At 51.1% G+C, this 25,964-nt stretch overlaps 1 long non-coding RNA gene across 1 annotated transcript; it reads left to right on the top strand.

Moving 5' to 3' along the window:
• Positions 1-4,722: 4,722 nt before the first annotated feature.
• Positions 4,723-24,790, top strand: LOC120394501. The gene is made up of 3 exons (XR_005592318.1): positions 4,723-4,778; positions 16,303-16,415; positions 24,516-24,790. It is a non-coding gene; the product is annotated as an uncharacterized LOC120394501 (long non-coding RNA).
• Positions 24,791-25,964: the final 1,174 nt, after the last annotated feature.

Raw genomic sequence — 25,964 nt, 5'->3', positions numbered from 1 at the left:
TGTGCGCTGTGCTCAGCCCCCCCCAGGGCCTGTGCCTCACCCACAGAGCTGTGCGCTGTGCTCAGCCCCCCCAGGGCCTGTGCCTCACCCACAGAGCTGTGCGCTGTGCTCAGCCAGCCCCCCCCCAGGGCCGGTGCCGCACCCACAGAGCGGTGGGCTGTGCGCAGCCCGCCCCCCCCAGGGCCGGTGCCTCACCCACGGAGCTGTGCGCTGTGCTCAGCCCCCCCCAGGGCCTGTGCCTCACCCACAGAGCTGTGCGCTGTGCTCAGCCCCCCCAGGGCCTGTGCCTCACCCACAGAGCTGTGCGCTGTGCTCAGCCAGCCCCCCCCAGGGCCTGTGCCTCACCCACAGAGCTGTGCGCTGTGCTCAGCCAGCCCCCCCCAGGGCCTGTGCCTCACCCACAGAGCTGTGCGCTGTGCTCAGCCCCCCCCCAGGGCCTGTGCCTCACCCACAGAGCTGTGCGCTGTGCTCAGCCAGCCCCCCCCCAGGGCCTGTGCCTCACCCACAGAGCTGTGCGCTGTGCTCAGCCAGCTCCCCCCCCCCCCAGGGCCTGTGCCTCACACACAGAGCTGTGCGCTGTGCTCAGCCCCCCAGGGCCTGTGCCTCACCCACAGTGCTGTTCGCTGGGCGCAGCCAGCCCCAGGGCCTGTGCCTCACCCACAGAGCTGTGCGCTGTGCTCAGCCCCAGGGCCTGTGCCTCACCCACTGAGCTGTGCGCTGTGCTGATCCAGCTCCGCCCAGTGGCTGTGCCTCACCCACAGAGCTGTGCGCTGTTCTCAGCCAGCCCCAGGGCCTGTGCCTCACCCACAGAGCTGTGCGCTGTGCTCAGCCCCCAGGGCCTGTGCCTCACCCACAGAGCTGTGCGCTGTGCTCAGCCAGCCCCAGGGCCTGTGCCTCACCCACAGAGCTGTGCGCTGTGCTCAGCCTCCCCCAGGGCCTGTGCCTCACCCACAGAGCTGTGCGCTGTGCTCAGCCAGCCCCAGGGCCTGTGCCTCACCCACAGAGCTGTGCGCTGTGCTCAGCCAGCCCCCAGGGCCTGTGCCTCACCCACAGAGCTGTGCGCTGTGCTCAGCCAGCCCCAGGGCCTGTGCCTCACCCACAGAGCTGTGCGCTGTGCTCAGCCAGCCCCAGGGCCTGTGCCTCACCCACAGAGCTGTGCGCTGTGCTCAGCCAGCCCCCAGGGCCTGTGCCTCACCCACAGAGCTGTGCGCTGTGCTCAGCCAGCCCCAGGGCCTGTGCCTCACCCACAGAGCTGTGCGCTGTGCTCAGCCCCAGGGCCTGTGCCTCACCCACAGAGCTGTGCGCTGTGCTCAGCCAGCCCCAGGGCCTGTGCCTCACCCACAGAGCTGTGCGCTGTGCTCAGCCAGCCCCAGGGCCTGTGCCTCACCCACAGAGCTGTGCGCTGTGCTCAGCCAGCCCCAGGGCCTGTGCCTCACCCACAGAGCTGTGCGCTGTGCTCAGCCAGCCCCAGGGCCTGTGCCTCACCCACAGAGCTGTGCGCTGTGCTCAGCCAGCCCCAGGGCCTGTGCCTCACCCACAGAGCTGTGCGCTGTGCTCAGCCAGCCCCAGGGCCTGTGCCTCACCCACAGAGCTGTGCGCTGTGCTCAGCCCCCCCCAGGGCCTGTGCCTCACCCACAGAGCTGTGCGCTGTGCTCAGCCAGCACCCCCCAGGGCCGGTGCCTCACCCACAGAGCTGTGCGCTGTGCTCAGCCAGCCCCAGGGCCTGTGCCTCACCCACAGAGCTGTGCGCTGTGCTCAGCCAGCCCCAGGGCCGGTGCCTCACCCACAGAGCTGTGAGCTGAGCTCAGCCCCCCCCAAGTGCCTGTGCAAAACCCACAGAGCTGTGCGCAGTCCTCAGCAAGACCACAGGGCCTGTGCCTCCCCCACAGAGCTGTGCGCTGTGCTCAGCCCCAGGGCCTGTGCCTCACCCACAGAGCTGTGCGCTGTGCTCAGCCCCCAGGGCCTGTGCCTCACCCACAGAGCTGTGCGCTGTGCTCAGCCAGCCCCCAGCGCCTGTGCCTCACCCACAGAGCTGTGCGCTGTGCTCAGCCAGCCCCCCCAGGGCCTGTGCCTCACCCACAGAGCTGTGCGCTGTGCTCAGCCAGCCCAGGGCCTGTGCCTCACACACAGAGCTGTGCGCTGTGCTCAGCCAGCCCCAGGGCCTGTGCCTCACCCACAGAGCTGTGCGCTGTGCTCAGCCCCAGGGCCTGTGCCTCACCCACAGAGCTGTGCGCTTTGCTCAGCCAGCCCCCCCGAGGGCCTGTGCCTCACCCACAGAGCTGTGCGCTGTGCTCAGCCACCCCCAGGGCCTGTGCCTCACCCACAGAGCTGTGCGCTGTGCTCAGCCAGCCCCAGGGCCGGTGCCTCACCCACCGAGCTGTGCGCGGTGCTCAGCCCCCCCCCAGGGCCTGTGCCTCTCCCACAGAGCTGTGCGCGGTGCTCAGCCAGCCCCCAGGGCCTGTGCCTCACCCACAGAGCTGTGCGCTGTGCTCAGCCAGCCCCAGGGCCTGTGCCTCACCCACAGAGCTGTGCGCTGTGCTCAGCCCCAGGGCCTGTGCCTCACCCACAGAGCTGTGCGCTGTGCTCAGCCAGCCCCAGGGCCTGTGCCTCACCCACAGAGCTGTGCGCTGTGCTCAGCCCCCCAGGGCCTGTGCCTCACCCACAGAGCTGTGCGCTGTGCTCAGCCAGCCCCAGGGCCTGTGCCTCACCCACAGAGCTGTGCGCTGTGCTCAGCCCCCAGGGCCTGTGCCTCACCCACAGAGCTGTGCGCTGTGCTCAGCCAGCCCCCAGGGCCTGTGCCTCACCCACAGAGCTGTGCGCTGTGCTCAGCCCCAGGGCCTGTGCCTCACCCACAGAGCTGTGCGCTGTGCTCAGCCAGCCCCAGGGCCTGTGCCTCACCCACAGAGCTGTGCGCTGTGCTCAGCCCCAGGGCCTGTGCCTCACCCACAGAGCTGTGCGCTGTGCTCAGCCCCAGGGCCTGTGCCTCACCCACAGAGCTGTGCGCTGTGCTCAGCCCCAGGGCCTGTGCCTCACCCACAGAGCTGTGCGCTGTGCTCAGCCCCAGGGCCTGTGCCTCACCCACAGAGCTGTGCGCTGTGCTCAGCCAGCCCCCAGGGCCTGTGCCTCACCCACAGAGCTGTGCGCTGTGCTCAGCCAGCCCAGGGCCTGTGCCTCACCCACAGAGCTGTGGCTGTGCTCAGAGGGCCTGTGCCTCACCCACAGGGCTGGGGCTGTGCTCAGGGGCAGGGGCTGTGCCTCACTCACGGGGCGGGGCTGGGAGCAGCAGGAGGCAGCCGGACACTCACACACGGGACCGGCTGGGAGCAGCCCCCTCCTCCCCGGGACTCACCTGGCAGCAGCAGCGTGACCCCAGGGCCAGAGCTCCGAGGAGCAGCAGCAGCAGGGCCAGGAGGCAGCTCACATGGCTCTGCGCAGCGCAGCGCCCCCCGGCGGCCGGGAGGAGGAATTACACCCTTCCCGGCCAGAGCCCTTCACAGCTTCCCTCGCAGGGCAGCCAGTTAACAAGCGGTTCTAAAACCGCTTCTCAATTTAACACCCGGTTCGTGTGAACCGGTGCGACCCGGCTCCAGCTCACCCCTGTATAAGGCTGATGTATCATCTCCATCTGGTCTTCACTCCTGCTTCTTCCCTCGGGAGGGACTTTGCTACAAGCTGAAGCTCTGCACCAAGGACTGAATGGCCCATCCCAGCGGGGGATGTTCCAGAGACTTGATTGGAACCTGCAGTTTATGCCATCGCTGCTGCAAGCCTGAACCAAGAACTTTGCCATTGCTGGATGGAGTTGATTCCATTTAACCAGTTCTAGCTCTCAGCTCTACCTTTTTCCCTTTGTAAATAAACCTTTAGATTTTAGATTCTAAAGGATTGGCAACAGCGTGATTTGTGGGTAAGATCTGACGTGTATATTGACCTGGGTCTGGGGCTTGGTCCTTTGGGATTGAGAGAACCTTTTTCTTTTATTGGGGTGTTGGTTTTCATAACCATTTCATAACCATTCATCCCCAGGACGAGTGCACTGGTGGTGATACTGGGAGACTGGAGTGTCTAAGGAAATTGCTCGTGTGACTTGTGGTTAGCCAGTGGGGTGAGACCGAAGTCCTCTTTGTCTGGCTGGTTTGGTTTGCCTTAGAGGTGGAAAAACCCCAGCCTAGGGCTGTGACTGCCCTGTTTGAGCAATTGGTCCTGATTTGGCACTCTCAGTTGGGTCCCGCCAGAACCGCCTCGTCACACATCCATGTGCAGAATGAATTTTGTAACGTGCACCAATATACAGGTGATGTGTCACACCTCACCTCCATATTGGTGCGCACAACACAATTCATTCCGCACACGGACAAAAAATTAGAGGAAACACTGCTCCTGACTTTCAACCTACCTGTCACATCTTGAATTTCATACATTCACTGATCAGAATAAAGTGCTCTCAAGTGAGCTATAGACCAACGGTGGTTCATAGTAATTATTCAGCAAGTATTTTAGAAAACTTAGAACATTAGAGGAAATCATGAACTGCCAAGAGACAATTAATGGAGAGAAGCAGCAAGATTAATCCCGTACATTGGATTGGTTGTGACTTCTTTGCCTGATCTGAAAAAAGACCAAAAGGACCTGAGTCTCCTCGCTGTCGATAGCCCCCTGCTCGGCCAATCAGCACTGAGACTCTGAGGGGCGGGAGGCTGAGGTCTCACCAGATGTGCCAAAGGACGGCCCAGGTCACCATCAGAGGAGATCACTCTCAGATCCAGCCCCACCTCTTGGTGAGGACCTCTGCAATGAGAGCAACCTCCCTCCCCCGCCCACACTCTACACACCCCTCCTTGGTAGAGGGAGGGAAGCAGGGGAAAAGAAGCAAGAGAAGAGGCGAAAGGAGGGAGGAAAGAGGAAAAGGGAAACCAAAAAGGACAAACCCCAATGTCCCCAGGGATTCCAACCATCAAACCCTAGGTAGGAAATCAAATTCTGGCACCTGAAGCCAGTGTTTCTTGGGCCTAGAATGCTGCCTGCGCCAGGTGGATCAGACTGAACAGGTTCCAAACCTCTCTCAGCCTCTTACCTTGTCAAAGGGAAGTTTGTTTTCGGCACAGTCAGTGGCAGGAAAGGAGAAAACTCCACAGAGGTTCCTCCTCATGCTCACAGCCGTGAATCCTAATTCTCTCTCAGCCCTCCAGGAGAGACCTCGCGAAGGAGACTTGCGGCAGCAAAGCCGGGGGCTCTCAGAGACAGGCCTGGCCCTGCACCTTGGTCCTGCCCGGCTGATGTCGGGGTCTCTCTGTGAGGTCACCCCCTCCCCACCACCTTTGCCCAATAGGCCGAGTTCCTGCAAAAGGCCTTTGTGATGTCACTGCCACACCCACCCCTCCCCTCAAAGCTGATGTCCTGCCCCTGGCCAGCCTCGTTGGGTGTTTGAGTTGTTTCCCCTGAATCACTGCACTCAATGACTGTTCAGTCTGTGGATGGAGCCGCTACACAATAAAACATCAGTTTTTCATAAATTAGTAGCCTTAAGGCCAGAAGGGACCATTAGAGCATCTAATCTGACTCCCTGCATATCCCAGCCCTTCTGTGTATCACAATAGCTTCTTTTTGACTAAAGCACCATCCCAAAGGTCTCTAGTCTTCATTGGAAGACATCAAGAGATGCAGAATCCATCACTTCTCTTGGCAGCTTGTTCCAGTGATGAATCACCCTCCCTCTTACAAATCTTGCCTTGCTACAATGAGAATTTTTCTGATTTCTGCTTCCAGCCATTGGTTCTTGTTATGCCTTTCTTTGCAAGACTAAAGAGCCCTTTAAATACTTGGTGTTTTCTCTCGCGAAGGCACTTGCACACTGCAATCAGCTCACCTCTAAACAGATTGAGCTTTTCAATGCCTCCTTATAAGACATCTTCTCCATCCCTCAAATATGGCTCTTTTCTGCACCCTCTCCAGTTTTTAAAACGTTATTTTTGAAACGTGGACACCAGAACGGGATGCAGTGTTCCAGTATCAGTCTCACTACAGCTGAATCACCTCCCTTTCCAGCCTCTGTTTATCTATTCATGGATGGTGTCACTGCCTCCCAGGACTTGTGCAGTCTCTCAGCCCCGTACAGTCCTTGGAAGGAACCCCCTTCAGTGTGACAGCCCTTCCTGGAGATTCACTCTCTCTCGAGGGTAAAGGCCCCTCTGCCTCCGTGAAAGGCACTTCTCTGAGACCTGAGCATGCCTGTCTGCCATGGGCCCCTCAGGGAGTCCCCTCCCTCTGGACCCTGGGGCCTCTACTCCCAGAGGAAGAATGCAGCCCCGATCTCTAGACTGCAGTGATGCTCAGCCAGTGTAAGAGAGGGGTTTATTGAGCATCTGAACATAGTACAGGAAACTCTCAGGGCCTCAGGCCTAACCTCCCTCTGCACAGTCCAGCTAGGTCTCTCCTGCATCCATGTGGGCTCTGGCTGTTTTCTCTCCCTGTGACGGAGCGATTCTGGCGGGACCCAACTGAGAGTGCCAAATCAGGACCAATTGCTCAAACAGGGCAGTTACAGCCCTAGGCTGGGGTTTTTCCACCTCTAAGGCAAACCAAACCAGCCAGACAAAAAGGACTTTGGTCTCACCCCACTGGCTTACCACAAGTCACACGAGCAATTTCCTTAGACACTCCAGTCTCCCAGTATCACCACCAGTGCACTCGTCCTGGGGATAAATGGTTATGAAAACCAACACCCCAATAAAAGAAAAAGGTTCTCTCAATCCCAAAGGACCAAGCCCCAGACCCAGGTCAATATACACATCAGATCTTACCCACAAATCACGCTGTTGCCAATCCTTTAGAATCTAAAATCTAAAGGTTTATTCATAAAGGGAAAAAGGTAGAGATGAGAGGTAGAATTGGTTAAATGGAATCAATTACATACAGTAATGGCAAAGTTCTTAGTTCAGGCTTGCAGCAGTGCTGGAGTAAACTGCAGGTTTAGATTAAGTCTCTGGAACATCCCCCGCTGGGATGGGTCCTCAGTCCCTGGTGTAGAGCTTCAGTTTGTGGCAAAGTCCCTCCAGAGGTCAGAAGCAGGATTGAAGACAAGATGGAGATGAAGCATCAGGCTTATATAGACTTTTCCAGGTGTAAGAATCTCTTTGTCTTCACTGTGGAAATTTACAGCAAAATATGGAGTCTGGAGTCACATGGGCCAGTCCCTGCATACTTTGCTGAGTCACAAGGCGTGTCTGCCTTCTCTCCATGGGTCCATTGTGTCCTTAATGGTCCTTAATGGGCCATCAAATAGGCTAGGCAGAGCTAACACCAGCTTGTCTGGGAGGCTTCCCCCAGAAGCACAGCACAAACTTGAAATACTGACAGCATAGAGCCAACATTCATAACTTCAACTAAAAATGATACAGACATACAGACAGCATAATTATAACCAGCAACCCGGAACCTGGTCTTAGACACCTTATATGACCCCCTTTACTTAGGATTTGGTGCCACTACAGGACCTTGGTTGCAACCCATGTTCTATATGGTCCCCATTTATATCAATAACGTCACACCCCCAACGCAAAATTGATGCAGGAAGGGATGACAAAACATCGCTGACTGCATCCCAAGAGCCCCCTTTCCTTGGGTCTGTCTCACTACAGCTAGTGTTGGGCTAGAGGCCATACCAGTGTATAACCGAAATGGTTTATCAAAGTCATGTTCAATAACATGAATGGATCTCTTTACAAACTCAAGGTATAACTTGGTTAGCTTTTGCAGCATGGTTCCTGTATGTTTCATGTGATCTTGCCAAGAGCTAAAGAAAATAGCTACTTTATCCATACCAGTTCTGGCCAATGTTTTGAACCCAATTAACATTAAACCAATGTAGATATTGAGGTTGTTCATAGTACAGGAATCTTGGCATTTAGCCATGAAAGCAATATGGTAGTGTGCCTCAGTTTCCCCTTTCATACAGCACATCAGGTCTGGAATGTATTTTCCCCTGTGAAAAGTTCCAACACTGTTTACATGCATTAACTGTGAAACATCAGTATAGCAAGGCCCTTTAACATAAAGTGTGTTTTCATGTATTCCTTTCAACATGTTTAAGGGATTTTCCAAAAGATTAGGCACATTGTACATTGTTACAGTTCTTGGCCATAGCAACACATTAGTTACAAAAATTAGCATTAGCAATAACAACAAATTCATTGCAAGTGTCCATTTACAATCATGTTTGTCATGCCACACCCTTGGCTCAATACCATTGGAATTTGGGCATTTTAGGGTTAACCTGTGGGTTCCCTTTGCAAAATTCAGTCTTCTCTTTCCTTCTTGTTCTTCGGGATTAAACCCTGATTTCTCTTGCTTAACAGAGATCACCGGCTGATGGGGTGGGCCCTCTGTGCTAACAGCTATTAGCAAGTCTTTCTTCTCCCTGCCAGCCAAGTAATTCGCATCAACACAGACACTAGCTTTTAACTTCTTAGCTGCTATGGATTCCACGGCTGGACTTTGTCTTACAGAGATACCACACAAATCCAAAGAGTCTGAGGGTGAGAGCTGGCTTGCTCTCCCCTGCCTCCTCAAGCATTCAGCCATAAAACTGTTCTGCTTTGAAAAACCAGTAACTGAATCTGTCCTCAGACCCTGAAGCACAGACTGCTCACTTACCGATTCAGCATGGAGACATTCCTGTCCCAACAGCATTGTCTCCCCAACAAGCTGGCCACACACAGCCAGGTGGTTATAGGGCTGCTCAACTTCCTTAACAGCTTCTACTCCACCTGAGACCTTTTCAAAGCTGCCCACACTGGATCTCTCAACAGGAAAGTCAGTGGATCCATTCACAACAGAAAATTTCTGGCTGTTAGGAACTGAAACTTTCTTGATTAAATCACTTTTACACCCTTCAGTTGCAGTAAACTGCTTGCACAGGCTACCATGAGGATTCCTTTCCCTAGGAGCTTCTCTAAGCAGCAATTCACCCCTCTTAGAAATTCTGCCCTTCCTCTTCACCTAGGGCTTGCTCTAAAGGAACACTTCCCTGAGCAACCACAGATGCTACAGACTTTCTAGATAACAGGTCAGAAGCAGTCTCCTTCCCTTGGCCATGAACAAGTTCAGGAATCTTTTCCTTCTTGCTACAAGTTGTCAAACTGTCAGTCGGTAACACAATTAAATCACCTTTATGCTCTCCTTGTGCCCTGGCTGGGGTATCACCCTGATCAGACAAAGTTGCTGCACCCTTTTCCAACCACACATTAGCAACTGGCAAACCACAAGCACCAGAATTGTCTGTTCTCTGGGATTTTGCTAAGACACTAACTGGATGCAACCTAGTCACAGTGCCATTCTCCCCAGCAGACCCAAACTCAGGACCATTCCCTTCCTGGGCTTTAGCTGTATTTACAACCAACTTCGAGACAACTGAATCACCCTCAACCATTACAGGCTGACAGGCACCTTCTGTCTGCTCCACAGACACAGAAGAGCCGGAGACACATTCTCCTTTACCAGACACACAGCTTGGGATTTTACTTCCCTTGTCCCAGCACACAGGGCTGTTCACAGACAACTGCTTGGAGACTGGGGTAGCTTCCTTTATAGGCAAGTCAATACTCCTGACAGACACAGGCACATTCCCTCCACTGTCACATTTCTCCACACAGGAAACAGGTAAGGGATATGGACACTCATCTTCCACTATCCCTCCCTTCCCAAACTGCTGATTAGACAAAGCCATCAGCTCACAAGGCTGCCTAGGCTCCTGCAAACTTTCCCTACCAGGCACATTGTCTCTCCCAACAGATAAGCTGCTGCTCTTTTCACTACACTGAGCTACTTTTAGCAAATCACAGTTACCCATTTCAGGTTTACTTCTACAAGCTGCACTAGCCACCAATCCATTACCCATTACAAATTTACCCTCTTCCTCCTCAGTTAGGGATTTAACCCGAGAAACATTTTCCTCCCCAATGAGATCTTTTTGCTCTTGATCTAACTCCAGATTCACTTCTGAGACATTAGACAGACATTCAGAAACTTCATTCCCAGACACACTGCTTTCTTGCACAGACAAACAGATATTTCTCCCCAGGTTAGAACTCCCATCTCCCCAGCCATAGCAAAACTGGTTAAACACAGAAAACTGCCCAGAGTAACCCCATATATCAACACAGTCATAAACTGGATTTTCAAGAGGATACAGTTTCTGCTGTTCTTCCATTGCTTTTTTGACTTGGAGTTGGAGTCTAGCTGTCTCCTGTTGCATCTGTCGAGTTTTCTCCTCAGCAGCCAGCAACTCCAGACGCCTCTTACGAGCTTTTACTTCCCTCTTAGCAACTTCTTTCTTTCTCTCATCAGCCTCTTTCTCCATTCGAATTTCTGCCAGTTCTTGCTCATAATCAAACTGCAGGCTGTCTCTCAAGGCTTGCAGTTTCCTTGCTTTTCCTGATGCTCTCTGTCTCATGGTCACTGATCTTTAACCAACCAAACTCTCAATCCCAAAGTTAAAATTTGGATAGCGTGGGGTTCTGACCCAAAGCTTAATTGACCTCGTTCTGTGGATCCTAGCACGACTACGCCACTGTGACGGAGCGATTCTGGCGGGACCCAACTGAGAGTGCCAAATCAGGACCAATTGCTCAAACAGGGCAGTTACAGCCCTAGGCTGGGGTTTTTCCACCTCTAAGGCAAACCAAACCAGCCAGACAAAAAGGACTTTGGTCTCACCCCACTGGCTTACCACAAGTCACACAAGCAATTTCCTTAGACACTCCAGTCTCCCAGTATCACCACCAGTGCACTCGTCCTGGGGATAAATGGTTATGAAAACCAACACCCCAATAAAAGAAAAAGGTTCTCTCAATCCCAAAGGACCAAGCCCCAGACCCAGGTCAATATACACATCAGATCTTACCCACAAATCACGCTGTTGCCAATCCTTTAGAATCTAAAATCTAAAGGTTTATTCATAAAGGGAAAAGGTAGAGATGAGAGGTAGAATTGGTTAAATGGAATCAATTACATACAGTAATGGCAAAGTTCTTAGTTCAGGCTTGCAGCAGTGCTGGAGTAAACTGCAGGTTTAGATTAAGTCTCTGGAACATCCCCCGCTGGGATGGGTCCTCAGTCCCTGGTGTAGAGCTTCAGTTTGTGGCAAAGTCCCTCCAGAGGTCAGAAGCAGGATTGAAGACAAGATGGAGATGAAGCATCAGGCTTATATAGACTTTTCCAGGTGTAAGAATCTCTTTGTCTTCACTGTGGAAATTTACAGCAAAATATGGAGTCTGGAGTCACATGGGCCAGTCCTGCATACTTTGCTGAGTCACAAGGCGTGTCTGCCTTCTCTCCATGGGTCCATTGTGTCCTTAATGGTCCTTAATGGGCCATCAAATAGGCTAGGCAGAGCTAACACCAGCTTGTCTGGGAGGCTTCCCAGAAGCACAGCACAAACTTGAAATACTGACAGCATAGAGCCAACATTCATAACTTCAACTAAAAATGATACAGACATACAGACAGCATAATTATAACCAGCAACCGGAACCTGGTCTTAGACACCTTATATGACCCCCTTCACTTAAGATTTGGTGCCACTACAGGACCTTGGTTGCAACCCATGTTCTATATGGTCCCCATTTATATCAATAACGTCACACTCCCCAGTCCAGACGCCCCTCTTTCCAGCCAAGCATCTGATCTCATCTTCCCACAAGCCTCTGTCCTTTGTCTTCTGTACCAGAGAAACTGGCTGCCTGGGTCTCCTCTCTCTCTTTAGCGCGAGGGGAGGGAGAGCTGAGATTTCAGGCTGTCGTGTTTATGGCTGGATTGCTGCTATTATTTGACAGAACCTGACAATTCAATGGCACAAACGGGGGAACGGGGCAGCGCTACAGCGTCAGGGAGTGAACTGGAGAAAATACAGGAAGGATTTCTAGCAAGGGCGCCGTGTAACTAACCAGAATGAAGACTATTCTCTGCCCCCCTCGTCTAACTCTGGGCCTGACTCTCTCCCGTGCTGAGGCCCCTTGCCCTGTCTCTGGCCGTGTCTGGGGCTTTATGCGCGGTAGAGCCCGAAGGTAAAGGTGTGATGTAGCCTCAGCCCCAACAAGACTCAGGCCCATGTCACTTCATCCTGGGTTTCAGATGAGTGACCCCTAGAAGTTGGGGGGCCACCGGTGCCCAGACCATGGCCCGGCCACAGAGGCCCTGCCCCTGCTCATCCTCTTCCCCCGAGGCCCCGCCCACTTGCTGTTCACTGCCCTCCGCCCCCTCCCCCAGACCCCCTACCTGCCCCTCACTTCCCCCAAGAGGACAGCTCAGTGGTTTGAGCATTGGCCTGCTAAACCCACGGTTGGGAATTCAATCCTTGAGGAGGTCGTTTTGGGAACTGGGGTAAAAATCTGTCTGGGGATTGGTCCTGCTCTGAGCAGGGGGTTGGATTAGCTGAGGTCCCTTCCAGTTCTATGATCTAAGACGCCACTCACCTGCTGCTTTCTCCTCTCTGCCCCTTTCCCCTAAGGGGGGCTGCCATGGGGCCAGGCACCCATCGCTTTTTCCTGCCTTTGGTGTGGGGGGGGTGGGGTGGGTCCTTGGGGCAGGAGGCGCAGCAGGGGCAGGAAGAGGCAGAGAGAGGGAGGGGGCTCAGGGGAAAAGGCCCAGCGGGGGTGGGGCGCAGGCCTTGGGGGAAGAGGCGGAGGGGATGGGAGGAGGCAGAGCAGGGCATCGGGTTAAGAGGCAGGGCGGAGCCGGGTGCAGGCGGAGACCCCACTTCTCTGGAGCTTGGCTTCCAGCACTCGAAAGATGACAATGGGCCCACGGAGGGGTGACCCGCCCCACATCCCCAGTGTTCCCCCCTGCATGGGCGGCCGTTTGGGGGAGACTCAGCTGCCCCTGGCCTCTTAGATGGGCTGTGGCTAAAACACTGGCCTTGCTGTGAGCAGGATTTGAACCTGCGCAGGGAAACAGACTAATGGCGTGTGCAGGGGGAGGAGCCACGCCCCATCTATGGGGCTTCTGACATCCTAGAGGGGAGAAAGGAGAAAAGACGCTCAGTTCCCCCATGCAACTCACACAGGGGGCAGGAACTTCTGTGGTCATTTAAACAGGCTCAAGGTCCCCGAAAGAGTGAAAGGTGTTAACGTGCCCCTGTCACCGTCCAACACTGAACGGGGGAAACAAGGCTGGTGGTTTGGTAGAGAGAGACTTCAGCCCGCTTAGTCCCATGGGAAACACACCTCTCACATCCCTGCTAGTGTGTTACTGAAACACAGAGAGAAACAGAGACAGAGTTAAAGCAATGGAAATGTAAAGGAGTCAGTAAGGCTTGTCTTTAACAGCATCCCCTGTGCCCTTTCTCTTCAGCTGGGAGAGTTTTTAGAAGGAAAGTTCCTTCAGTGATGGTCTCTTGGGTGGTTTTGAAGAAGGTAACAGCTGTCCTGGGGAGATCAGAGAGATCAGCTGAGATGGGCTGGAGCTGTCACTGTTGTGGTGTCTCTTGTTAAAGTCCAATCCCATAAAGTCTAAGATAAGGCGAACACACCCAAACGGGGAAAGAAGAGAACAGCAAAGATAGAAGATGCAGCTTCTGGCTCTGGCCTAGCACAAGGCCTTGCCAGCCGCTCAGAGACCTAGCAAGCTTGTACCCCCATTGGGCTGCTTGGGGCATGGCATTTAGCTGGCTTTCTGCTCACAGGCTTACAGCAGTGCTCAAAACACACAGTCTTGGCCAGCTAAGTCAGATTTTGATTGAACAGAAGCAGAAGGAGAGGGACAGGAAAAAGAAACTATAGGACTATAACAGCGTTTAAAAAAGAACTGGATAAATTCATGGAGGCTAAGTCCATTAATGGCTATTAGCCAGGATGGGAAAGGAATGGTGTCCCTAGCCTCTGTTTGTCAGAGGGTGGAGATGGATGGCAGGAGAGAGATCACTTGATCATTACCTCTTAGGTTCACTCCCTCTGGGGCACCTGGCATTGGCCACTGTCGGTAGACAGGATACTGGGCTCAATGGACCTTTGGTCTAACCCGGTACAGCTGTTCTTATGTTCTTATAAAAATAGATCAGGAAGGAAAAAGACAGGCTGGGAGTGGAGGTGTCTTACTTAGGCCTGGCTACACTAGAAAATTAGGTCGGCATAACTACATCATTGAAGGGTGAAATCCACACCCCCAAGCAGCCTAGTTGAGCCAACAGAAGTCCTTCCCCCGTCCTGGAGACAGTGCTAGGTCAAAGAAAGAATTCCTCCATCAGCCAGCTACTAGCAGTTGGAGATGGCATCCCATTGGCATAGGGGTGTTTACATGGAAGGACCACAGCTGTGCTGCAGCAGTGTTTTAAGTGCAGACAAGCCCTGAGTCACACATCCCAGGTGTTGTTTGGGATTCAGTTGGAACCAGTGGCAATGACAATGTCATCTAGCTCCCTCTCTCTGGCACAGTCTGGTAAGAATATCGCATGGGTTCACGACAAGCAAGGTTTGGGGTTTGAGATGAGCTACATACCCAGGTCAATCTACAACTCAGATCTGAGCCCAGTAATCATGCTGTTGCCAATTCTTTAGTATCTAAAATATAAAGGTTTATTTCTGGAAAGGAAGGAAGGTGACAGTTAAAATTGGTTGAAAGAATCAAATACATACAAGAATTGCAAAGTTCTTGGATCACGCTTGTAGCAGTGATGGAATAAACTGTTGGCTTTTTAAGTCTCTGGTTGCTTCTGAATCATTGGAAGGTCCTCAGTCCTTTGGTTAGAACGCTCCCATTAGTATAAGGTCATCATCAAGAGGTCTGAGCAGGAAAGAGGCCAAATGGAGATGTGTCCAGGGCTTTTTATAGCTTGTGGATGGAAACCCCCATTGTTTCAAACAAAGCCCTCAGTGGAGAGAGTGGAAAATGACAGGTAACGAGATGGTGTTTGGAGTCACATGGGCACGTCCCACGTCCATGCCTGATTTCGCTTAGTCACAGCAGAAGCCACGACCTAGACTCCAGATGGAACGTTCCCAGGCAAGTCCATTGAGAGCAGATAGGGTGTGACCTTACCTAATTGAACTATGACCATATAGACCATTATTGCAACCACTGTCATATAGTTGCAACAAATCTTGTACAAAGATGGTGAAGTGAGGTGTCTATGAAAAGGTTGTCATTTGCTGGTTATGCTTATGCTTTCGGTATGTGTGTATTATTCTTGTATTTGAAGTTATGAATATTGGCTCTGTACTTGTATTTCACTGTTTGCTTCTGAGTAGCACCAGTGAAACATTTGGCCAGCTTATTGAGAAGGGGCTAGTCAAGTTGAATGGCCCAATCAACAAGTACTTGACTGACAATGGAGCCTGGGAGACTCAATCCACATCCAATGAGCCTTCCTGGGAATGTTCAATGGCTGCTACCTGTAAGGAACCGAGTCATGTGTGGGCATGTGACATGCCCATGTGACTCAAGCTCCATCTTGCTGCTGTAATTTTCCACAGTAGGAACAAGGGGGTTTCCTGCCACATGACAAAGGATACAAAGGACCATGGACACCCCTCCATTTTGTCTTCAATCCTGCTTCTGACAACCTCTGGAGGACGTTGCTACAAACTGAAGTTCTGAACACAGGACTGAATGACCCAGCGCAGCTGTGGATGGACCCCAGAGAGTTGATTTGAGCCAGGAGTTTATTCCATTCACTGCTACAAGACTGACCAAGAACTTTGCCATTGTTGTATGTATTTGATTCCATTTAACCAATTTTAACTCTCATCTCTATTTCTTTCTTTTTATGAATAAACCTTTAGATTTTAGATTTTAAAGGATTGGCAAAAGTGTGATTTTTTTGGCACAATCTGATTTGTATATTGACCTGGGTTTTGTGGCTGGTCCTTTGGGAATGGGAGGACCTTTAACTGGGGACACTGGTTTTCATAATTAGTCATCCCTATAAGGAGTGGCGCTGGTGGTGATACAAGGGAACTGGGTATCTGAGGGAATTGCTTGTATGACGTCTGGTTGGCCAGTGGGGCCAGACCGAAGTCCTCTCTGGCTGGCTGGTTTGGTGCCTTAGAAGTGCAGGACCCCCAGGCTGGGGCTGCGGCTGCAGCTGCCCTGTTTCTTAGCAATTCACCCTGAACTGGTTCTCTCAGTAGAGCACACTTGTTACAAGCGGGTTACACATCTATTTGCTAAAGAGCAGTGGAATAGTAGAGGTCTGGACTGCTGAGTTAAGGGAGTGTGGTGTAGTGATTAGTGACAGGATAATCAAAGACCATAGATTTGACTCATTCAGTCTGAAAAGCACCACATTAAAGCTCTGGTTTCCATTCCTAGTCCTGCGCGATGTGACTTCTCAATTACCTGATAGGAAAAAAGAGGGAAGATGGTATCCAGCACTTGACTTCCATCTAGAGCTGTGACCATGATGCTCTGGTCAGTGAGTCGAGGTCTGTGTGAAGCGCGTGGAATTTTAAACAGCTCCCTGTGCAGGTGACATTGGAAGCGTTGGTGCCCTGGATCCTAAGCTCCCAGGGTATCTGGTGGGACACCGTGTCTATGGAACTCTGCCTGCCTTTGAGGTCCAGTGGGACAGGCAGCCAGCATCAACCCAAATACTGAATATCCCGCAAAATCTGTTAGCTTCAGCCCTCTGCTGGTGCAGCGGGGCTCCCTTGTTTCCAGATGAACAATTGCATTCACAGGCAGCACAGAGATACCAAACAGGCAGCGGATATTCCTTGTGCTTATCACGCATTGCTGGAGTGGCCAGAGGCGGGCTAATGGGAGGGGAGACGTCTCTGAAATTGGGTCCAAACTGTTAAAAAGTTTGAATGCCCTCTCCCCTGCTGTCAGGGCTTTGAATTTATTTCCTGTCTGCTCCTGATTTAAGTTGTGAAGATGTGGCAGCCAGCTGCCATGAGGCCTCTGGGCCTGGAGCAGGGCTGGCGCTTCCATTTAGTCGACCTAGGCAGTCGCCTAGGGCACCAGGATTTGGGGGGTGTGACGGTGCTGCCCATGGGAGCCAGCTGAGGTCACTCAATCAGGGTGAACTGCAAACCAAACGGGGCAGACAAACCCCAGAAGCTGGTGGTTATTCCAATACTTAGATTTACCAACCAGCACAAAACAGCTTCTACAGCACCTCACTGGTCACTTAGAAGTCCAAACCCCGCAGTTCCCTTAAAGTGCCCAGCCTCAGGCCTCCGTCCAGACACACCTGTCAGATATGATGATGATTCCTAAGAATCTTACTTCATCATATAAAAGAAAAGGTTCTTCCAATCCCAAAGGATCAGCCACATACCCAGGTCCAATTATAACTTAGATCTTACCCAAAATACACGCTATAGCCAATTCTTATTAACTAAGCTAAAATTTATTAAAAAAGAAAAGAGAGAGAGTGTTGGTTAAAAGATTAATCTACAGACAGACTTGAATTCAATTCTTGAGGTTCAGAAACACAGCAGAGATGAGCTTGTAGTTGCCAAAAGTCCTTTTAGAAATAGTCCATAGGTTATAGTCCAAGTTCCATATTCAGGGTGGCTCCAGTCAATGACTGGGGATCTCAATCCTTATGGCTTAAGGTCTCCCCCTCTTGAAACCCGAAGCAGATCTGAGATGAAGAAGGATCGTGTCCCAGGCTTCTTATACATTTCCAGCAGCCTTTCGGCCTGAGAAAACAATAAGCTTAACTCTCCTTCCAAACATCCTGGCAATTAGCACAGGGTAATTTATCCATTAAACAGTTCAGATACAGGTTAGCACAACCTTCAAAGAGACACAGAGACAATCATACTATTTCACTCAAGTATCATTATAAATGTTAATATTCCTTTTTTGATCTTTGAATTAAAACTATAGCAATAGACAAGACTTGTTTGCTGCCATCACAAGACCTGAGCAAACATCTCCCCTTCTACCTCTAACAATGCAGACTTGCATTTCAAAGCTCTAGTCATTTACAGATCTTCCTAACCAGTCCTCAAGGTTCACCCATGGGTCAGGTCAGTCTATGAGTTAATTAACTCTTTCTGGCCCTTTCCCCTTTCAATGAGATATTATATCACAGTCATAACGTCACACCCCCAACGCAAAATTGATGCAGGAAGGGATGACACAAACATCACTGACTGCATCCTAATGAGTCCCCATCCGGGACAATGCATCAGCTACAATATTTTCCTTCCCTCTTATGTGGATTAGATCCATTTCATACTCTTGAAGGGCTAAACTCCAGCGCAGCAACCTGGAGTTGGTACCTTTGGCCTTGTGCAGCCAGACCAAAGGGGCATGGTCACTCCACACAGTGAATTTTTGGTTGTACAAATAGGGCTTAAGCTGCTTGACAGCCCAGACAATGGCATAACATTCCTTCTCAATGGGAGCGTAATTTTGCTCAGTGGGGGACAACTTTTTACTTAAGTACGCCACGGGATGTCTCTTACCCCCCGCCCCCTCTTGCATTAGCACTGCCCCCAGCCCAATATTGGAAGTGTCTGTACACAGCAAAAAAGGCTTTTTGAAATCTGGGCTGACTAAAACAGGCTCTTTGGCCAAAGCACTTTTTATGCTTTGAAATCCCTGCTCACAGGCCTCCGTCCACTGCACCCGGTCTGGTTTTTCCTTTTTCGTCAGGTCTGTGATGGGAGCTACAACGTCACTGAATCCCTGAACAAACCTCCTGTAATAGTTGGCCAGACCAATGAACGATTGGACCTGTTTCTTAGTTCTAGGGACAGGCCAGTTCTTAATGGCCTCCACCTTCAAAGGCTCAGGGCGTAGTCGCCCATTGCCCACCCTGTGCCCCAGGTAGGTCACCTCAGCAGCTCCCATTCTGCATTTAGACACCTTAACAGTTAGATTGGCCTCTCTGAGCCGGTGCAGCACAACCCCTATGTGGTTAAGGTGATCTTGCCACGAACTGCTGAATATGGCCAGGTCGTCTATATAGGCCCTGGCAAAAGACTCTAATCCCCGTAGGACCTCGTTTATAAGTCTCATGAAAGTAGCCCCTGAATTACGCATCCCAAAGGGCAACACTTTGAACTCATACAGGCCAGATTCCACTATGAAAGCGGATTTTTCTTGTGCATCATCATCTAGGGGAATTTGCCAGTACCCCCTAGTCAGATCCAGGGTGCTTATAAACTTGGCCCCTCCCAGCGTATCTAACAGATCCTCTATTCTGGGTGTGGGGTAAGGGTCAGGCTGAGTGATTGCATTTAGCTTCCGGTAATCCACACAAAATCTCATGGTTTTATCCTTTTTTGGCACCATCACAATGGGAGAGGCCCAGGGCTCATGGATTGGGTAATTACCCCCATTGTCAGCATGCTTTTCACCTCTTCCTGGATCTGCCTTTGCATCTCTCCCTTGGCCCTGTAAGCTCTGCTGGGAGCTGGGCGGGGACCCACCGTCTGAATGGAGTGTGTCATCCTATCAGTGAGCCCTGGCCTGTTGGAGAAGGTTCGCTTGTGGTGTTTTAATAACATTAGCAGCTCCTTTCTTTGAGGGGGGGATAAACCCTCCCCCATCTCAATGCTCTCAAGAGGCGTCTCTTCTTGGCTTTCAGCAACCATGTCAATCAAAGGGACAGACACTGCCTCTTCCTCAGCACAACAGATCATGTTCACATTTACCTCCCTTGCATGGTAGGCCTTCATTCTGTTCACATGCACTGTCTGCACACTTCCCCGGCCATGGGGTTTCCTCACATCATAGGTAACCTCATTAATCCTCTCCACTACCTCCATGGGTCCGGTCCAAACATCCTTCATTTTGTTCCTCCGGACAGGATCTAGCACCAACACCATGTCCCCTATTTCAAACGCTCTCTCCTGAGCATCTCTGTCATACCAGGCTTTCTGAGTATCCTGGCTCTCTTTCAGATTCTGCTCAACCAACTTCATCATCTCTTGCAAACTCTCCTTGAACTGAGCCACATATTCTGCCACGGGCTGCTCTGTCTCCTCCACATTACCTTCCCATGAGTCACGGACCAAATCTAGGGGTCCCCGGACCTGCCTCCCATAGAGCAGCTCAAAGGGAGCAAACCCTGTAGACTCTTGGGGCACACTCCTGTACGCATACAATAGATACGGCAGCAGAACATCCCAGTCATTCTGGCGTCTATCAACGTACATTTTCAGCATAGACTTTAGGGTTCCATTGAACCTTTCCACTAAGCCATTAGTCTGGGGGTGGTAGGGAGCAGCTTTCAGGTGCTTTACCCCACATAACTCCCACAACTGCCTGAAAACCACAGACATGAAGTTAGACCCACGGTCAGACAATATTTCCTTGGGAAAACCCACTCTGCTAAAAATAGAGAACAAAGCCACTGCCACTGTCTCTGCCTCAATATTAGCCAAGGCTACAGCCTCAGGATATCTGGTAGCAAAATCTACCAACACCAGAATGTATTTCTTCCCATTTCTGGAAGGTTTGGGGAATGGCCCCACAATATCCACAGCCACTCTGGCAAAAGCCTCCCCAATAACGGGCAGAGGCTGGAGGGGCACCTTGCTAGGCCCCCTTAACCCCTTACGCTTCTGGCACAGTTCACAGCTCCTGCAGTAATCTCTCACCGACCCAAAGAGGTGGGGCCAGTAGAAAGTTTGCTCTAGTCTGTTACACGTTTTGCCTACACCCAGATGTCCTGCAAAAGGACCATCATGAGCCAACTTCAACACATCATTGCGGTAACTCTCAGGTACCACAAGCTGCTTGCGAACTGCTGCTTGGGAATTCTTCCTTCCCCTAGGAGGTTCCCTATACAACAGCCCATCCTGCATAAAAAACCTGCCTCTCTCTTTACTAACTGGGATCTGACTCTGAGCATCATTCCTGGCTTTCTCTAATGACACATCACTCTGCTGAGCCACAATGAATTTACCCTGGGTTTCGTTTAAATTCAGAACCATCTCTGATATTTCAGGCAAACCCTCGCCTGATCCATCTTGAGAGACACTCTCTGTCTGTTCGCCATCCCCCTCACTGCAGTCAGTCAGGGTATCTGCCACAGACCCACAGTTTCTCTGTGATCTGGTCACCACATTAACTTGGCCAGGCACCCCCAGTATGTTATTTCCTACCAAAACATCAGCCGGAATCAAATCCCGGACAGCAGCCTTCACATCCCCTTTAAAGCCATCCCACTCCAGGTGGATTCTAGCCATTGGCAGGTCCACGGAGTACTCAGATAGGGCCACTATCGTCACGTACTCCCCTGGCAACATGTCCTCTGGCTTCACCAGATGTCCCTTGACTATAGTTACATCCGAGCCAGTGTCTCGCCATCCCATGCATTCAACACCATTGACCTTTGCCTCCTTAATAAACCTCTCACTCCCTTGCCAAGCCTCAGTCCTGACATAACTGGTGAGCTTATACCCTAGCGCCCGGCCACTGGAGACGATGGGGTTGGCATTAGCCACTGCTCTGCTTGCACCTGGAGTTAAGGTGGAGCTGTTGGGACTTGGTTCAGCCTGGGAGCTCAGGGTAATGGAGTTGGCATTTACTGTGGCTTTTGGGGTTGCTGTCTTTGGGCTGCTCTTTAGGGTCGGGCAATCTGGTCTTATGTGGCCAAGCATACCACAGTGATAGCATTTAACCGGTTTATTCTTGGGGTGAGAGTTCCCACCCTCTGGGCCCCTGTGAGCAACCTTATAAGAGTCAGGGCCCGGTTTACCTTTAAATCCTTCCCTCCTCTTGAACTGCGGAGAATGGTGATTAGTTTTCCCCAGGGGTTTACACCCTTCTTGAGCCCTGTTTTGGGTATGGGCATCCGCAATCTCTGCCGCCCGTAGGACTGACTCAGGGTCCCTATCACACACAGCTGCTCTCACCTGGTCAGGCACAATGTCTAAGAACTGTTCCAAAGTTATTAAATCCAGCAGCTTTTCAAAACTCCCATGTGCCTTTGCTCCCATAACCCATTTTTTAACAAAACCCATCAGCTTATGAGCACATTCCACAAAAGTACAATCATTAGACATCTTAAACTTTCTAAACTTAACTCTGTAAGAATCAGGAGTAACCTTGAACCGCCTTAACACAGAATCTTTAAACCGCCCATAATCCAAGGCTTCTTGTTCCCCCAATTCGTTAAATACCTCCCTGGCTTTTCCAGTCAGTCTGGTCAGCAGGACAGGCATTTGCTGATCATCGGGGATCCAGTACAGATTGCAGAGGCGTTCAAAGGTAGACAAAAACTCCTCTATATCCTCAGTATCGTTGTAGATGGGACATATCCTTTCCCAGCTTTTCTCCCGGTGGTGGGTAAGTGGAGTACCAGGGGGTGATGACTTTTTCTGCTCTTCCATTACTTGGAGCCGGAGTTTAGCTGTCTCCTGTTCCATCTTGTGAGTCTCCTGTTGCCTCTGTAGAGCTTTCTCCTCAGCAGCCAGTAGCTCCAGACGCCCCTTACGAGCTTTTTCTTCTCTCTCATCAGCCTCCTTCTTTCTTTTAGCAGCTTCTTTCTCTCTTTCAGCAGCTTCTCTTTTGAATTCAGCTATTTTTTGCCTTTCCAGCAATCGAAGATCTGCTAGTTTCTGTTCATGCTCCAGTTGCAGTTTATTTGCTGCCTTTCTCATTGTAATTGTTTCTGCAGTTTCTACAGCATCAGGCAAGGGCTGTGCTCCTGCCTCCTGATCACTGGCCGTTAACAGATCTCTCATTTCTTGATTTGTAGCTTTCTTTCTAAAGCTTATCCCCTTTCCTGAACACAAATCTTCCAGGGCTTTTTTGTCAAGACCCTCATATGCTCTTTGCTCATCCATTGCAACTGCTCCTTAACCAACCAAACTCTCAATACCAAAATTCCAATTTGGATAGCGTGGGGTTCTGACCCAAAGCTTAATGGACCTGGTTCTGTGGATCCTGCCGACTACGCCACTGTGATGGTGCTGCCCGTGGGAGCCAGCTGAGGTCACTCAATCAGGGTGAACTGCAAACCAAACGGGGCAGATAAACCCCAAACGCTGGTGGTTATTCCAATACTTAGATTTACCAACCAGCACAAAACAGCTTCTACAGTACCTTACTGGTTACTTAGAAGTCCAAACCCGCAGTTTCCTTAAAGTGCCCAGCCTCAGGCCTCCGTCCAGACACACCTGTCAGATATGATGATGATTCCTAAGAATCTTACTTCATCATATAAAAGAAAAGGTTCTTCCAATCCCAAAGGATCAGCCACATACCCAGGTCCAATTATAACTTAGATCTTACCCAAAATACACGCTATAGCCAATTCTTATTAACTAAGCTAAAATTTATTAAAAAAGAAAAGATAGAGAGTGTTGGTTAAAAGATTAATCTACAGACAGACTTGAATTCAATTCTTGAGGTTCAGATACATAGTAGAGATGAGCTTGTAGTTGCCAAAAGTCCTTTTAGAAATAGTCCATAGGTTACAGTCCAATTTTCATATTCAGGGTGGCTCCAGTCAATGACTGGGGATCTCAATCCTTGTGGCTTAAGGTTTCCCCCTCTTGAAACCCAAAGCAGATCTGAGATGAAGCAGGATCGTGTCCCAGGCTTCTTATACATTTCCAGCAGCCTTTCGGCCTGAGAAAACAATAGGCTTAACTCCTTCTCCCAAATATCCTGGCAATTAGCACAGGGTAATTTATCCATTAAACAGTTCAGATACAGGTTAGCACAACCTTCAAAGAGACACAGAGACAATAATACTATTTCACTCAAGTATCATCATAAATGTTAATATTCCCTTTTTGATCTTTGAATTAAAACTATAGCAATAGACAAGACTTGTTTGCTGCCATCACAAGACCTGAGCAAACATCTCCCCTTCTACCTCTAACAATGCAGACTTGCATTTCAAAGCTCTAGTCATTTACATATCTTCCTAACCAGTCCTCAAGGTTCACCCATGGGTCAGGTCAGTCTATGAGTTAATTAACTCTTTCTGGCCCTTTCCCCTTTCAATGAGATATTATATCACAGTCATAACGTCACAGGGGGGGGCAGCATTTTGCCGGGAGGGTGGCAGGCGGCCCCGGTGGACCTCTCGCAGGCGTGCCTGCGGAGGGTCCGCTGGTCCTGCGGCTCCTGCGGGAGGTCCACCGGAGCCGCGGGACCAGCGGAACCTCCGCAGGAACGCCTGCGGCAGGTCCACCAGAGCTGCGGGACCGGTGGCGAAATGGGTAGAGCTGGCCCTGCGCCTCGGGCGCCAAAAACCCTGGCGCCGCTCCTGGCCTGGGGAAGTTAATTCACATCAATGTAGCAGTTCCCACTACACAGGTGCCAAGAACAATGTGATAAAACAGTGGTAATGATGCATCAGACTCCCCTCGGTGAAAATCCATGTACCTCCAGTGACTTCAATGGATCTAGGCCAACTTGCACCACGTGAGAATCTGGCCCAACATTGTACCCAGTTGTAGAGCAGCCCATGTAAGTAGCTGTGTCCTCGGCAGCATCTCCAGTCACCAGTCCCCCCCGGCAGTGGGGTTTCCTTTTCTGGTTCCAGAGGGCTGCTCCTCAGGTTCCCTGTTGAATCTCATAGTGACATTGCTGTATTCCAGACAGTACAGAACGAAGGGCCCAGGAACACGAGACACAGCATGGTGAATGTGTTTGACTGATGACTACGGATCTCAAGCAATGCACCCTGTGGGAAAAGAGCAGCATGTGAGACCTTCTCCTCAAAGAAAAGGATTTCAGCTCACACCACCCTTCTGCAACAACATATCAGTTCTGCAGTGCAATGCATTAAATAGCTGCTATGTGGTACCCAGTCACAAAGCAGCCCATGGAACTAACTGTCTCACTACCAGCCTCTCTGGTCATCCCTCCTTTCCTTCCCAGTTCCCTTTTCTGGCCTCACACGACCACTCCCCAGATCTCCTCCTGCAGCCAGAATGGACAGGTGGCCTGAGAGCTTCGGAGACTTGAGTTCTCTGTTCATCCCATACCCTGTGCAGTGCTGGGTCCCAGTGCCAGCTCCCCTCACACACGCTGCCTCAGCCACTGGGCCGCAGCCCGGACCTGGGGGTTGAAGAGTTTGTCTCCATGGTCTATAGGGTCCTTGGATTCTCTTACAGCAAGGGGAACAATCAGTGCAGGCTCTGCTGGTGACATTCGTGTGCAATGGGGACAGGCTGAGATCCCAGCACATGCCACTTTCAGCAACTGCCCACAGGGGTCAGGGTTGGATTATTAAACTGAAACTAAACCCAAGGCACTGTGGGGAGGAGTTCCTGTTAGGGAAGGGAGCAGCTCTACCTGCTCACAGCTGCAAGAGGTTTTTTTAAAAAACTTTCCACAACAAAAGCAGCAGAGATTGGGGATAATGAAGTCATAGAAATGTAGAAGTGGAAGGGACCTCGAGAAGCCATCTAGTCCAGTCCCCTGCACCGAGGCAGGACTAACTATTATCTAGACCACCCCTGACAGGAGTTTCTCTAGCCTGTTCTTCAAAACCCCAGTGACTGGGCTTCCAATCTCCCTGGAAAGGTTATTCCACAGCTTAAGGACCCTTATCATTGGACAGCCCCTCCCCAATATCTAACCTAAAGCTCCCTTGCTACACATTAAGCTGATTACTTCTTGTCCTGCCCTCAGTGGACATGGAGAACAATTGATCACAGTCCTCTTTATAACAGCCCTGAGCAGATTTGAAGACTTTTATCAGGTCCCTTATCAGTCTTTTCTCAGGACTAAACATGGCCAGTTTTTAACTTCTCCACTGTCAGCTTTTCTAAACCTTTTACCATCTTTTTTGTTGCTCTCCTCTGGACTGTCTCCAATTTGTCCACCTCAGAGACTCATAGACTTTAACGTCAGAAGGGACCATTACGATCATCTAGTCTGACCTCCTGCACAATGCAGGCCACAGAATCTCACCCACCCACTCCTGTAACAAACCCCTAACCTATGCCTGAGTTATTGAAGTCCTCCAATCGTGGTTTGAAGACCTCAAGCTGCAGAGAATCCTCCAGCAAGTGACCTGTGCCCCACGCTGCAGAGGAAGG

Source organism: Mauremys reevesii, unplaced genomic scaffold (assembly GCF_016161935.1).
Source record: "Mauremys reevesii isolate NIE-2019 unplaced genomic scaffold, ASM1616193v1 Contig62, whole genome shotgun sequence".
Lineage (NCBI taxonomy): Eukaryota > Metazoa > Chordata > Testudines > Geoemydidae > Mauremys > Mauremys reevesii.
This window is presented reverse-complemented; position numbering and strand designations above follow the sequence as displayed.